The sequence below is a fragment of the Ailuropoda melanoleuca genome, chromosome 15, assembly GCF_002007445.2.
Source record: "Ailuropoda melanoleuca isolate Jingjing chromosome 15, ASM200744v2, whole genome shotgun sequence".
NCBI lineage: Eukaryota > Metazoa > Chordata > Mammalia > Carnivora > Ursidae > Ailuropoda > Ailuropoda melanoleuca.
In genome coordinates this window covers 86,852,713-86,865,722 of record NC_048232.1, presented here as the reverse complement: position 1 = coordinate 86,865,722, position 13,010 = coordinate 86,852,713, and the positions used below count along the sequence as shown (strand labels likewise).

The following is a 13,010-nucleotide window of genomic DNA, read 5'->3' as shown; positions in this document are numbered from 1 at the left end:
GTTTGGATCAAGGAAGGGTTCTCGGGGGTTCTTGGAGTTAAAATGAGGTCTTCGGTTCGTGTCTGAACACTTCCTTGCAGGCTAGAAAGAACCTCCATTCTCTTCATTCTGTAGCTGAGCAGCATTTTCCACTCGGGATGATGGTGGCCATGACCGTGACAAGGATACGGCCAGCAGAGGCTTGGCCACACCGCGTGGGTTAGGCCATCTTGGATCCTTAGGACCCAGCTCTCTGGAGAAGTCCCTGTAGCAGCCACTTCTGGGTTAAAGCAGAACAGATCTGTTGGCCCTGGAGCAGCGAGAGCGGCTCTGTCCTCGGCGTGTGTGTGCCCTGCAGGCCGGTCCAGTGTAATGCTCACCCTCTGCTCGTGAGCGTGTGGTCTCGCTCCCCGCACCCCTGTCAGCTGGTCTGAGAACAGGTGCATGGGAGAGTTCCCTTCTCGCTCACTCATACCGAGGGGGCCAGCAGTCCATGGCATGCTGGCCGAGTGTCCCCGTGCAGGGCGCGCTCTGCTTGGAGCCAAGACCTTATTGTGTTACGAGATAAAAGCTGGGGTGAGCCCCTGTACCCCCAGACAGCTCAGGGTCCTCCTCTGCAAAATGTCTGCTTCGGGGTTGCCGAGAACCAAATGAGAACGGACGAGCTGATACTTGGTGGCCATCGGACATACCGCAGCCCTGGAGAGTCACGATTAGTTTTATGGTCCTCACCTAGGTGCTTGGAACAAAGTAGCAGCGCCAGTGAGTGTTCCCGGGAGGCCTGTGTACTCCAGCCCCATGGAGAGCAGGGGCTCCTGCCACTGCTCTGGGAGGAACCGAGAGCCCTTGGCCCATTCACGTTCCATCAGCATCAGGTATCCCCTGCGAGCAAGACAGGGAGCCTGAGACCCAGCTTGTGTTAGAGAAGCAGAGCCAGTAGGATGGAGCTTTTAACGGGTGCATGTACGGGTATCGTATGTTGATATTACGTTATGTATTTACATGTATTGAATGCATGTGTGCTACATGCCGTATATGTGTCCGTACACCCAAGTGTGTGTGTGTGTGTGTGTGTGTACAAGAGATTTGTTCCAAGCTTTTGGCTCGTGCAATGAGGGAGGCTGAGAGGTCCCCAGATCCGCAGTTTGCAGGGTGGAGGCCTGGGAGAGCCGATGGTTTAAGAAGTTCCAGCCCCAGAGCCCACAGGCAGGGGACCCACCCTCGGAGGGCTGCCGTTTCCTCGGAGTTGGAAGGCAGGGTAAGACCGTTGTCTCTGCTCATGGTCAGGCGGGAGTGGTTCCTTCCTACTCGGCCTTTTTGTGGTCGTAGGCCTTCAGGAGATTGGGTGAGGCCCACCCTCCTCGTCAGAGAGGGCCGTCTGCTTGCGCTGTCTGCTGGCCCGTGTTCATCTCACCCAGCAACACCCTCCCAGCCACAGCCAGAGCAACGCTGCACCGAATGTCGGGGCACCCGCGGGCCCGTCAGGCTGACACAGAGGGGCCCTCACCCAGCTCTTCCGGAGGCCAGACCTGGAGGACAGCCAGCGGCTCCAGGCTGTGGGGACGGGTGCGTTCCCGGATGCGGGGCCGGAAGCACGGGGAGGCTGGAAGTGACACCCGCTGGCAGAGGAAGGAGGGGGCAGATCCGGGAAGGCCCTGGGCCTGGGGACCCAGGAGGGCCGACTGTCCGCATGAGGCAGAGCTGCCTTGTGCCAGCGAGTGTCTAAGTTTTAGGGCAGTGAGGATAAAAAAGCTGTCTGGACGTTATCATTTAATGCCAACGTTTGGCAGCAAACTTAGGTAGCCACGGAGGGAAGGGGCGTCTCTGCAGAGCCAGGTGAACTCTAAATACACTGTGGGAAATGGGAAAGTACGTTCAGAAAGGGGGCCCCTCGGCTCAGCACGTGCCGGACTGAGCAACCAGGTGGTTTTCTCTGGGGGGTGTTGATTCAGCATTTACTGTGCGCTCACCCTCGTGCTCGGTGATGAATGCACACTGGTGAATAAGGGCCCTGAGACTTGGGTTTCAGGCAAGAAAGGGTTGCGCACGTGGAGAAGTGTGCGAGGAGTGCTCCCTGAACTGCAGACTGGCATCCACTGCCCTTGTGTCGAACCCTGCTGCCCCCTCGGGGGCTGCCTGGCTTACCCTGGCGCCCCGGCGCATTGCCTTCCCTCTGGTTAGGCCACATCCCTGCGTCTCCTTCAACACGCCAGTCTCCATTCCGACCTCCAGTCTTTATGGAAGTGGTTTTCTCAATGACCTTCCTTCCCGTCGCCCATCGACAATCCACATATTTGTAGTTCTCAGCTCTTCCATGAAGACTCTGGCTCTCCCTGCCCTGGGGAGGCACTGGCTTTCCTGCATCGTTGCTCCCATCCCCTGCATCCCCAGCAGACATCCTCCAGCCCTGGGCCACTGCCCTGCATGCCTCTCATTACCTGCCCACGGTCCCCACTGGCCACCGTCCTCTCTGCCAGAGCCTGCTGTAGCCAGGGGTTAGAAATGCCTGCTGAATGAGGGAGAGCTTTTCCGGAGGTCTCGGGGGTGGTATCGCTCATCTAGACCACAGTCAGAAGAGGGGAGAGGGCTCGGGCAGGAGCAAAGGTGTGGAGGTGCCAAGGGGCCCAGAAATTGGGAGAAGTTCAGTAGATGAAGCAGGAAGCCCAAAGTAGTGTGAGAAGATGGATTGGGACGAAATGCCATCATTCATAGACGACTTCGATGATCCACGCAGACCCTCCAGAGGCTTTCGGTGCCTTGTCCTAACGTGGGAGCACACAGTCAGGGGTCGCAGTACATGTGAAGCTTCCAAAACCTGAGTGTAGATAAGTTCTCCAAGAAATCTGTCAATATGCAGCGTCCGCGGGATCAGAACAGGCACGAAAAAGAGAAGCAGCCGCAGACCAGCAGGAACAGTCAGGAATCAAGTATATGGCAGTGGGATTAAGTAATCCACAGGAGGGAGGAGAGAGCACTCAAAGAGTAGAATAAAATGATAAACAGGCGGGAGTGGGTAAGAGAAGTTAAGGGAACCGGAGGATCTCTGTCCACAGTGCATTCCAGATAAAGCAGGAATTTAACAGAAGAAGCTCAAAGAAATACGAGTGTTCTCCGTCATTAAAGGGCACACCTTTCCAGCCCTGAGAGTTCCTAGCACAAGTTAGGGTCCACCCTGTAGCACATGACCGTGAGATTCCAGAACACGGGCTTTGCACCCAGAGAGCTGCACCGTGGGGTCACAGAGAGGATCGGGAAGACGAGAGTGGCCCCTGAGGCCAGAAGGCAGCCGGGCAGCTTGCGCAAAGGCCGAGGGGCCATGATCTCCAGGCTAGAACTCTGCAAAAGACCGGCCAGGGCCTGGCACGTTGCCTTTTGCAGTAAACTAAAGTGCGGTGCTCCACCAGATAAAGGAATTAAACCCAGAAAAATGGGATCTAAGCGCAGGAGAGGGGCCCAGTAGCCTCGAGAGAAACCCGTTTAGGTTAGAGCAAGATATGGAAGTGATGGAAATTTCCGGGGCAGAGGAGGGAGGAACTGATACCTGGTTGTCTGTCGTACAGAAAAAGGACTTATGATTCAATCAGGGAGTTCCGGAGACATTAGCAAGAGGTTCATAGAAAACCAAGCGAATGAAAAGTCGGAGCAGTATTAAATACAAATAAGGTGAATTTGGAAACCGCCCTGGGAGAGCAGCCTGGAGCACGAGTCCTCTCGCACTGCCCTTCACGGGCCCCACCGCCAACGGGGTGAACCCACTCTTGTACCTTCAGAAGGCTTTTCATGCACAGATTCAGGGGAAAGAAACTTTTCAGTTAATCCTTGTAAGGCACACAGTCCAGGGCTTGCCTCGTGAAAGGGCTGTGTTCTCAACCTGGTGTGGGGACCTCTGGTCCCTCTGCAGAAGGTTCAGGGCCAGGCCAGGTGGTGGCCGTGGCCAACAGGAAGCATCCTCGGTGGTGGGCCTGTGGGCTCACAGGGAGTGAGGGGGAGAGGTCATGTGAATGGGGCGGTGGTGATCTCAGAGAAGAGGGGTGTGCTCAGGAAGCCGTGGCTTTGGGACCACGGTGGGAGCAATGGTAGAAGGAGGGCATGCGCTGACAGTCTTGAATGCCCCAGAGGGTGTGGGGTGCTGCTCTCCCAGAGCCCTTCCCCTGACCCAGCTCTTAGGGACACTGGGTGAGGGAGATCAGGGGACCTGGAGGGACCACCCATCCCTTCCTTCTGCCTGTTTCCAGTTTCCAGAGGGGTCAAGTTTCCAGGAATGGGAACCACTGCCCCGGCTGGGCACAACCGTGATTCCCCGGGGGAAAGCTGCCCATGAGCCTCCGTGCTCCCAGGCTAGTGCAGGGAGGTCCCCTGAGGTCTCCACCCCACCTCAAGCACGGGGGCAGTGGCCGCCTCACAGAGAAAGCCCAGCAATTCTGAGTGCCATAATGTGTGATAAATCCCAATATTTCTGCCATTAAACAATAGCGTCACGAGGGCTGAATTGCCACCTGCAATGAGTAAATTAAATATTGACGATTTCATTGACTGTTAGATTTAATTTGGAGCCATCTTGCTACGGCCGTAATGGGGCTGGAGATGACTTACTATTTAATCCCGGCTGTCATCCCCGTTAAGAGCTGAGTGATGAGGAAAAGATGTACTCGTCCGGGTGAGCAAGTCCGGACTCTCAGGCCTCTGCCCCGTAAATCCGGAGCCCGAGTGGCGGGGGCTGCTCCCCCAGCAGCCTTACCTCCTCCCTCAGGTAGGATTGAGAAACTCTGTCTTCCTCCCTGGAGGCCTGCCCTCACCTTGTTTCCCGCGGGAAAGCCGGGGAAGCCAGGATCTTCCACTGGGGACTGGGAGCCTCGTCTTCGTGCCCTGGGGCCTGAGATCCTCAGCGCCCTTCCTCGAGGGCTGATGGCTGGGCTCCTTGGGGGACGGAGGGGACGCCGAGGCCCAGACGGCTCTGTGCCTGCCCAGCATGGGTGGGGCTCATCTCGTAGTTAGCATGTGACTGCGCGAACTTCGGTCACTCTTCTCGGCTGCCGTGTTAACAGGTAGAGCTGACCGCTGACTGCGGGGCCATGCTCCATTCTGAGCACCGTTCCTGTATCCGCCCACTTAATGGTCACAACCAGTGACCTGTGAGCACCATCGAGATCACCCAGATGAGGAACTGAAGCCCGCAGAGGTGCAGGGACCTCCCTGAGGTCAAGGCCACACACCTGAGGAGTGGGGACCGGGATTCTAGGCCCATGGCCGGTGCTCCTGACCCGGGACTCTGCCGCACCCTCTGCCCCCTCGGGCTGGCCCTGCTGGGTCGGGGCAGTGACCGCACCGTGGGTGCTGCAGGCTTGGCTTGCCCACGGATGCTGGGCTGGTAGCTCCATCCTGCCTGCCCGCCCGACAGCACTGCTGTCCCCCTTTGCCCCCGTCTCACACCTCCTTGCCTTGGACTTGCCTTTTCCTCTCCCTGCAGGGAGAGCCCTGCGCCGGCTATCAGGTCTGCCCGTTTCTCAGAGCCAACTTTTGCGACGTGGGTACTTCTCAGTTTCTCTGCAGACCTGCATTGCTCAAGGGAGGCCAGATGGCTGTTTGCAGACAAGCAGGGTGNATTCAGGTCTGCCCGTTTCTCAGAGCCAACTTTTGCGACGTGGGTACTTCTCAGTTTCTCTGCAGACCTGCATTGCTCAAGGGAGGCCAGATGGCTGTTTGCAGACAAGCAGGGTGACATGGGGTGGAAAGTGGTGAAGTCGAGGCAGGACTTCACGCAGAAATCCACCCCTGTGGCTCAGGTTGTCTGGGTTGGCGCGAGGTGGTCCTGGCCACAGAAGGTGGGCTGGGAGAGGGGCAGCTGGCTGCCCAGTGCCTTCCCCATGTGCCTTTGAGCAACTTCCCGACGTGGCACCCGGACGAGAGAGAGTTCAGCAAGGGGCTCAGACGAAAGTCATCTAGGGTTTCTGAGACAAAGATATGTGGGCCCAGAAGAGGGAGGGAGCCACGTGTCCTGGTGGCCGTGGAATCCTCCAGGGGGCTGGAAAGTATTGAACAAGCACTGGGTGCTTGCAAAAGTATTTTCTGAGTGGATCTGTGGTGGGGGGGGGAGGAACTACAGCTCCCCAGTGCACTCCGGGGGCCTCCCCCAGCTCAGGATCCCCCTGCAGGGGGCTGTGGCCCATACGTCTGGACCCCTTCATAAGCCAAGGAACGCTAGAGATGACACCCCACTACAGTGGGGTCCTGAGCTTGAAGAGGCTTCCTGAGAGCTGGAGGACTCAGCCTGACTCCTGGGAGGAGCGAGGACACGCATGATGCAGGGAGGGAGGCTCTGGGGGGCAGCCCTAGCTGATGGGAGAGGGGGCACCTTCAGAGCCCTGGTTCCAAATCAATTAGGGCTTGCAGCTTTGGGCCCCGAACCCACACACCTGGAACCTGCGGGTCTCAGGAGGAGGGCTGGGGGCCTCCTGGCAGGCGGGGGTCTCCATGTTAACAGGGAGCCCCTTCTTGGCTCCCCCACCACACGCAGTAGAAGAGGAAACACTCAGAGATGTTGGCTGTGTTCAAAGGATCCACACCGGGGCTGGGATGATGTCGCGAGCAGAGAGACTAATTAATGAATTAGAACAGGAAAAATAAAATGAAAGAGAACATGGGGAATGAGAAGTGATCACAGCAGGAAAGCCCTGTGGAACCTGTGACCTGTTGGGTTTGCGTGAGGCTGGGGGATGATGGGGGGGGTGCCCAGGGGAGCTGCAAAGACCTTCGGAGTGGCTGCAGGCTTCACTTCCAGGCTGACGCTCCAAGAGTGCCTCCTGTCCCAGGTGCAGGATCAGGGCCTCGAGAGCGCCTCTGCCCTGGCCGGGGTCCTCCGTGTCCGGACCTTCTCCTCTGGCTCCAGCGTGCTGAGAGCAGGGAAGGGGCAGCTCAGGGCTGGAGCCAGGCCCACCACACCCCTTGCCCCCCCTGGGCTGCTACAGAAGAAACCCCCAGGGACTCGGAATGGGAGGAGCCAGGTCAGTAGGGTTGAGCACCCACTGCTCAGCTTTTATGTGGGCTAAGGGGGACCCCACTTAGAATAACGAATGACTTGGGCCAAGGCAGGGAGAGAGGGATCCCAGCAGAGGGCACAGCGCAGGTGACTGAGGCCACCCTCTGGACAGGGAGCCTCATCTTCCTCATCTTGGGGCTGAGACCTGGAGAGTTCTGCTCCCACTGGGACTGTCAGCCCTCCATGGAGCCCCAAGGTTCCGGTGTGTCCAGGCCGCCCCACCTGGCGCATGCCCCCAGCGGCCTGCTGAGGCTGAGATAAGCAGGGACTGCTTACATGCCCCCATCGTGCCATCTGTATTTGCGGGCAGCCTTGTCAGGTGTTAGGAGATGAGGGGATCCCAGGATCCCTCTCATTGCTGCCTGTCCCCGCCAACGCAAGCCTGCCCAGAGGCCCAGGCCCAGGCCCAGGGGCAGGGAGATATGCCCCAGGCTGCTGGCCACTGGCCTGGGGACTGTCACATTCTCTCGCGGAGCCGTAGAACTCAGGCTCCCTACTTGGGGGGCGGGAGGGGCTCAGATTCAAGGCTTGTGTCTGCCTGGGAAGCCCCAGACCTCGTGTCATTCAGCCAAAGTTAAGTTGCCCCATTTCACAGAGGACCTGGAGGGACTCAAGTAGGGGTGCCAGGACCCTGGGGTCAGAAACGGGATAAAATAGCAGGAGCGTGGCCGGCTCAGTAGAGCATGTGACTCTTGATCTCGGGGTCGTGAGTTCAGACCCCATGTTGGGTGTGGAACCTGCTTAAAAAAAATTGTAAAATGATCTCCACGTGAACTAGAGCTTAATAAAACCCAGTGTTTCTACAGCTCCCCACGGGCACGAGGGCTTTCCCTCGTCATGTCATGTAAGCGTCATCACCAGCAATTTACAAGAAATTAAAGCAAGGCGGGGAGCGGGCTGATATTAACCACTGTCTAGACCCGCAGTCGGCCCCTCATGCATGAGTCTCCTGTGATCCTGCGAGGTAAGGCTCTCCTTCCCCAGTTGACGGAGGAGTAGACTGAGGCTCTAGTGGACCTCTGACCAAGGCGTGACGAGCGAGTCTCTGCGTGACTGCGGAGCGTGGACGCCCCTTTCCCCCACGTCCCTCCTTCCATGGCTGTGGCTCTGTCTTTTGTTTCCGAGCACGCCTGGGCGGTGGGCCGGGTGAGGGATTTGTCGTTTCTGGCGTCATTCACTCACTCATCAGGAGCTCGGTCTTCCCCCGGGCCCTGAGGACACTCTCCCCAAGCGCGTCCCCATTCAAAGTCTTGGTGTTCCGTGCTGCGCGGTTTTGGATGGCAGAACCAGCATGTGTCAGCCAAGCCCAGCGTCACCCCAGCTTGCTGCTTGGCCAATGTGACGGTCAGTGCGCTTCCTGGCTCTGCTGCTGCCTACTTTTGAGACCCCAGCTTGTCCCTGTCCTGAGACGATACCAATGTGCTCCTGGTGGCCCCGCTTTGGTCAGGGCCTTATAGTGACAGAGGAGGATGAATGGGAGGAAGCAGATGTGAGAGGCGCATGGCAGGCAGGCTGGAGTCGTGGCCCTCCCAGTGTGAGCGTCCAGCCTCCAGGAGCCCATGCCTCACGCCACCAAGCCTGGAAACGAGAGGCGCATGGGAGTGAAGCTTGTTTCCTCCCTCCCCTTCTCTTGAAGGGATGTTGTTTTCCACTTCCGCACAGAGCCCATTTGCTGTCAAAGTTTTAACTGCCTGGGGGCGCCTGGGGGCTCAGTCGGTTGAGTGTCCTACTGTTGGTTTCAGCTCAGGTCGTGATCTCAGGGTCCTGACATCGAGCCCCGCATCAGGCTCTGCGCTCAGCAGGGAATCTGCTGGAGATTCTCCCTCTCCCTCTGCCCCTCCCTCAGCTTGCGTGGGTTCTCTCGCTCTCTCAAACAAATAAATCTTCAAAATTTTTTTAAAAAGTTTTAACAGGCTAATTATGCAAGGAGTAGGTGGGAGCTGCGCAATGCTGCGGAAGGACAGCAGTCCCTCCACAGTGTACAAAGCATCCCCCCAACCCGTGGCCCACTTGAGTCTGACCAGTGGGTGGCGATGTGATTCTCATTTTGCAAATGAGAAACAGAGGCTCACGGGACTCAGCATATTACGGAGGGTGAATGGCGAGTAAGGAGGCAGAGGACTGGCAGCTGGTGAAGCCGAGTGTCCTGACTCCAAGCCCAGCTCTCTCCCTTCTCTCGAGTTCAAGTGTACCGTCTTCTGGAGCTGTCGAGGCCAAAGGGCCGAAGACATTTTCTTGAGCGCCTGCTGTGCGCTGGGCACTGAGGGTTTGCAGTCACGTGAGATGAAGTTGGCCCCCCAGGTGCTGAGATGCGGGCTGGTATGCGCAGGGTGGGTCTCCTTGGCGCCCGGGAACCTTCACAGAGCAGGTGCGCGGCCGGGCTGGATACCTGCACTCCTGCTGCTTGCGCGGAACCCAGTGTTGAGCCTCTCATGAGCCTCCCCTGGTAGCAGCTGTCACGTGTGTCCCTGCACGTGGGGACCAAACCGTGTCACTTGGTCGAATGTTAGGTTTCCAAAGAAGGGGGCTTGGAGTGGGCACAGCGATCACAGGGCATGCCAGGGATTGCAGACAGCAGGGGGGGTCTGCGGGAACACGGGAGCTGACCGAGGCCCTGGGAAGAAACAGAGGCACAGACCAGCCTGCCGGGGAGCCAGGCCTCCTGACCTCTAGTGGCGCCTTTCCCAGAGCCCCACACACTTTCTCTTAGCCTCCAAGTCCTAAACCTCCCCAAATACAAGCCCAGGTGCATGCACAGACCTGGTCCTGCGTGATAGAAAATGGGAGCATATAGTCTGTCTGTCCTGCCGAGAGCCCGGGCTTAATCTGTCCCAGGGATTCTCATGCTGCTGTTGCAGTCAACCCAGGTATACTTCTGGGTGGAGGTGACCTTACCCACTCAGTGTGCACTCCTGGGGGACAGACACAGGGACCTGTCTGGTTCAGCCCCGGTCTCCAGGCTTCCAGGCAGAGAGCATGCTGGGATGGAGGCCTGCGGGCGGGATCGCACGTGTGGGGGAAGGAGAGGTGGAGAGATGGGGTGGGTGTGAGGGCCCGGCTGGATGGTCAGGGGCCTCACTGAGCAGAAACTTGCTCGGGATTTTTTCTCCAGCTGTGGCAGGCCTGGGCTGTGGCTCCTGGGCCCCCTGCCCCGGCCCTTCCAGGGGCCTCTGCCTTGGGCTTGTGTCCTACAGTTCTCAGATCTTTCCTCCCTCTCTGAGTCAGACCCACCACACTGAACCTTGGGGCTCAGCCACTGCGTCATGCAAATGGGGAAACTGAGGTCCAGCTGGGTCAAAGGGTTTGCTGGACCTGAACCAGACCTCCGCACACCCACCTCCTGGGCATTTTCCAAAGATGTACTGTGACTTCCTGGGGTATGTAGGCGGTCCTGCCCTCCACGTGGCTTCCCTGCTCCCCTGCTTGTCCTTTGGGTCTCAGCCCAGCAGCCAGGCCTTGCTCGTGATCCTGCTGTGACCCTGAGCCTTTGCTGTGCGTTCTCTGGGCTCTGTGCCTCTTAGAACAGTCTAGAGCACATACAGTCTCCATGGCCAGGCTGCCTGGTTCTGACCCCGCTCTCTCCACTCCCGCCTTGGGCAAGTCATTTAAGTGTAATGGGGCTGAGACTAGTAATCTTCTCATAGGCTTATCCAGGGAGTGAAGTCAGCCATGCCCATGGGGGCCTAACCAGCGTGGCCAGTGTGCCTGGTATCCTGGTAGCTGTTTTCTTGCCTCTGGGGTCTGCGTTTCAGGATACCGGGGCCGAGGGTGCCCCCCTGGGTCTTGCCATGGCTCAGGAAGCCCACAGGGTCCATCGGCTGCCCATTGAATACTGCCGGGGGGCCTGACTCTGTGTCCCCCACCCCCATGGCCAGGTTTGAGATGATCCAGGCCATGGATTGGCCGCCCCTTTCCTGAGTCCAGCTGGGTAAAGGGGGATGTGCCCTCAGGCATTGCTAGCACAGATGCAGGCCCTGGTCCTGATGTCCGAGATCCTTCGGGCCCCAGACCTGCTGTGCCCTAGCCCTCCAGGGGCACCCCCTCCTAGCAGGGCCTTTGCCCCTGCTGCCCTCGTTCCTGGTCCAGCTCACTCACCCCCTCTGGGAAGCTGACATGCGCCCTCTGCCCCCACAGACAGGGCGGATGGGTCTGTGCTCCCCTGAACCCTGAGCCCCTGGAAAGATGGGAGCTACTTCTGATTCACCCCTGCTTCCCTGAGCCTGGAACAAAATGCAGACAGGGTGGGGGAGGGGGAGGCAGGGAGGCAGCTCCTGAGGGCCGGGTGGGCTCCCCGCCCTTGTGCCGCTCTGACACCGCCCTCACTGTCCTCACCTTGGTCTGTCGCCATCAGCAGGTGCGTCTCTGACCTGCCGAAGCCCCTTGCCTGGCGCCCAGTAGGTGTGCGGGCGGTTTTGCAAACAGGGTGCGGGGCTCTCATCCCCCACTCCTGCCCTGTTGGTGTGAAGATGGGCTTCGGCATTACATTTTGTGGTTCCCGGCTGCCGCTGGGTCAGAGGCATGAGGCGTTCTCGGCTTCGGGGGATCTGTGATTTTCGGTCTTTCAGCCCTGTCTCCTGTGCCCGCTCATTCTCCGCAGTGGAGGTGAGACCGGAGCTGGGGAGTGGAGGTCCAGGCGCAGGGCCTGAGTCCAGGAGAGGCTGCCTTACCCACTCCGGGGCCCGCGGCACATGCCCCGCGCTGCACAGCCCCCGGGAGCAAGGGGGGCCTGGCGCTGGGGCCCGGGAGGGGCTGGAAGCTGGGTGACCTCAGGTGGGTCACTCAAGCCCCTGAGCCTCGGTTTCCTCACATGAAAGGAGCAGTATTTGTGAGCACTCGGGTTCCTGAAGGACGAAGTCGGTTGGGGCTGCGTGCTCCACGGCAGGGGTCGGCACATACTGGGGATGTGGTCATCGTTCTGCTAACAAGCATTTGTCGAAGGCTGGAAACTCAAGCTAGAATGTTTCAAAGTTGGTATGTTAACTCAAATTAAATTCCATGACATGACCGTAAGCTGGCCACCGCCTGTGCTTTGCAGGCCGGGTTGGGGTGCCCCCTTCTGCCCACGGTGGACCTCGAGTCCGCCTCCGCCCCAAACCCCGGAGGAGACGGACTGTTAGTCCTGCCCCACCTGGAGTCCGGCCTGACTGGAGCTGGTGAGCCAGAGGGGGAGATCCCGGTGGTGGGGGGAGGCCTGGGACCCCAAGGCAAGGAAACCTCCATGGGTCTGGGGCTGCCATAGCTCCTCCGTGGGGGGTCCCAGGCTGCTCTGTGCCCCCTTAGCCCTGAGGCCGTGCATGAGGGTCCATCTGTCCTTGCCTGGGCCTCCTGCCCAACCCTCTCCCTCCTCGAGCACCACTCGGTCCTCATTTTACCCTCGGCACTTTGGGGGACTCCAGGGCACCTCCCTTCTGCAGCAGGGACAGGCTTGGGTACACTCAGGGGTCTTTGGCCAAGGGCGGCCCTTCCTTTCCCCGTGGGGCCCTCAGTGAGGACCAGTGGGATGGGCTCGTCCTGTCCACATGCTGTGTCCTTCTCCCAGGTATGTGCAGGGACGGTGTGATTCAGAAGGTTCCGTCTTCACTCCACCCGGAGAGCTGAGCGCCGGCACCCCAGCCTTGTCCACACTGTCTTCGGGCAGCCCACTGACCTGGGCGGCACCTTGGCCCCCTCCCTGCTCCTTCCGGTGGTCCCGTGTAACTTGTGACCTGAAAACCTGAAATTAAAATACCCCTCCACCTGTTGGGCCCTGCTGCTCAGCGCAGCCTCATTGTTCGGGCTTATTAACTGAGGACCCAGCGCTGGACCGCATGTCTCTGAAGTCGCGGAGGGGGGCGGATGAGAAATGCTAATGCTGGCGATTAGAACTGGGGCTGGGCAGGTGCGTGCAGGCTCTGTGCAGAATCGCGGTGCAGTTCGGGGCTGGGTTTTGGGTTTCGGGTGTGGAAATGATTAGTTGACCGGAGGGTGAGGAACAGGCCTGCCCGGATCGGGCCCG

The 13,010-nt window shown here is 59.1% G+C and overlaps 1 protein-coding gene across 1 annotated transcript in view; it reads left to right on the top strand.

Moving 5' to 3' along the window:
- Window positions 1-13,010, top strand: part of PHF21B (PHD finger protein 21B) — a 96,914-nt gene that overhangs the window by 30,960 nt on the left and 52,944 nt on the right. The window lies entirely within an intron of this gene.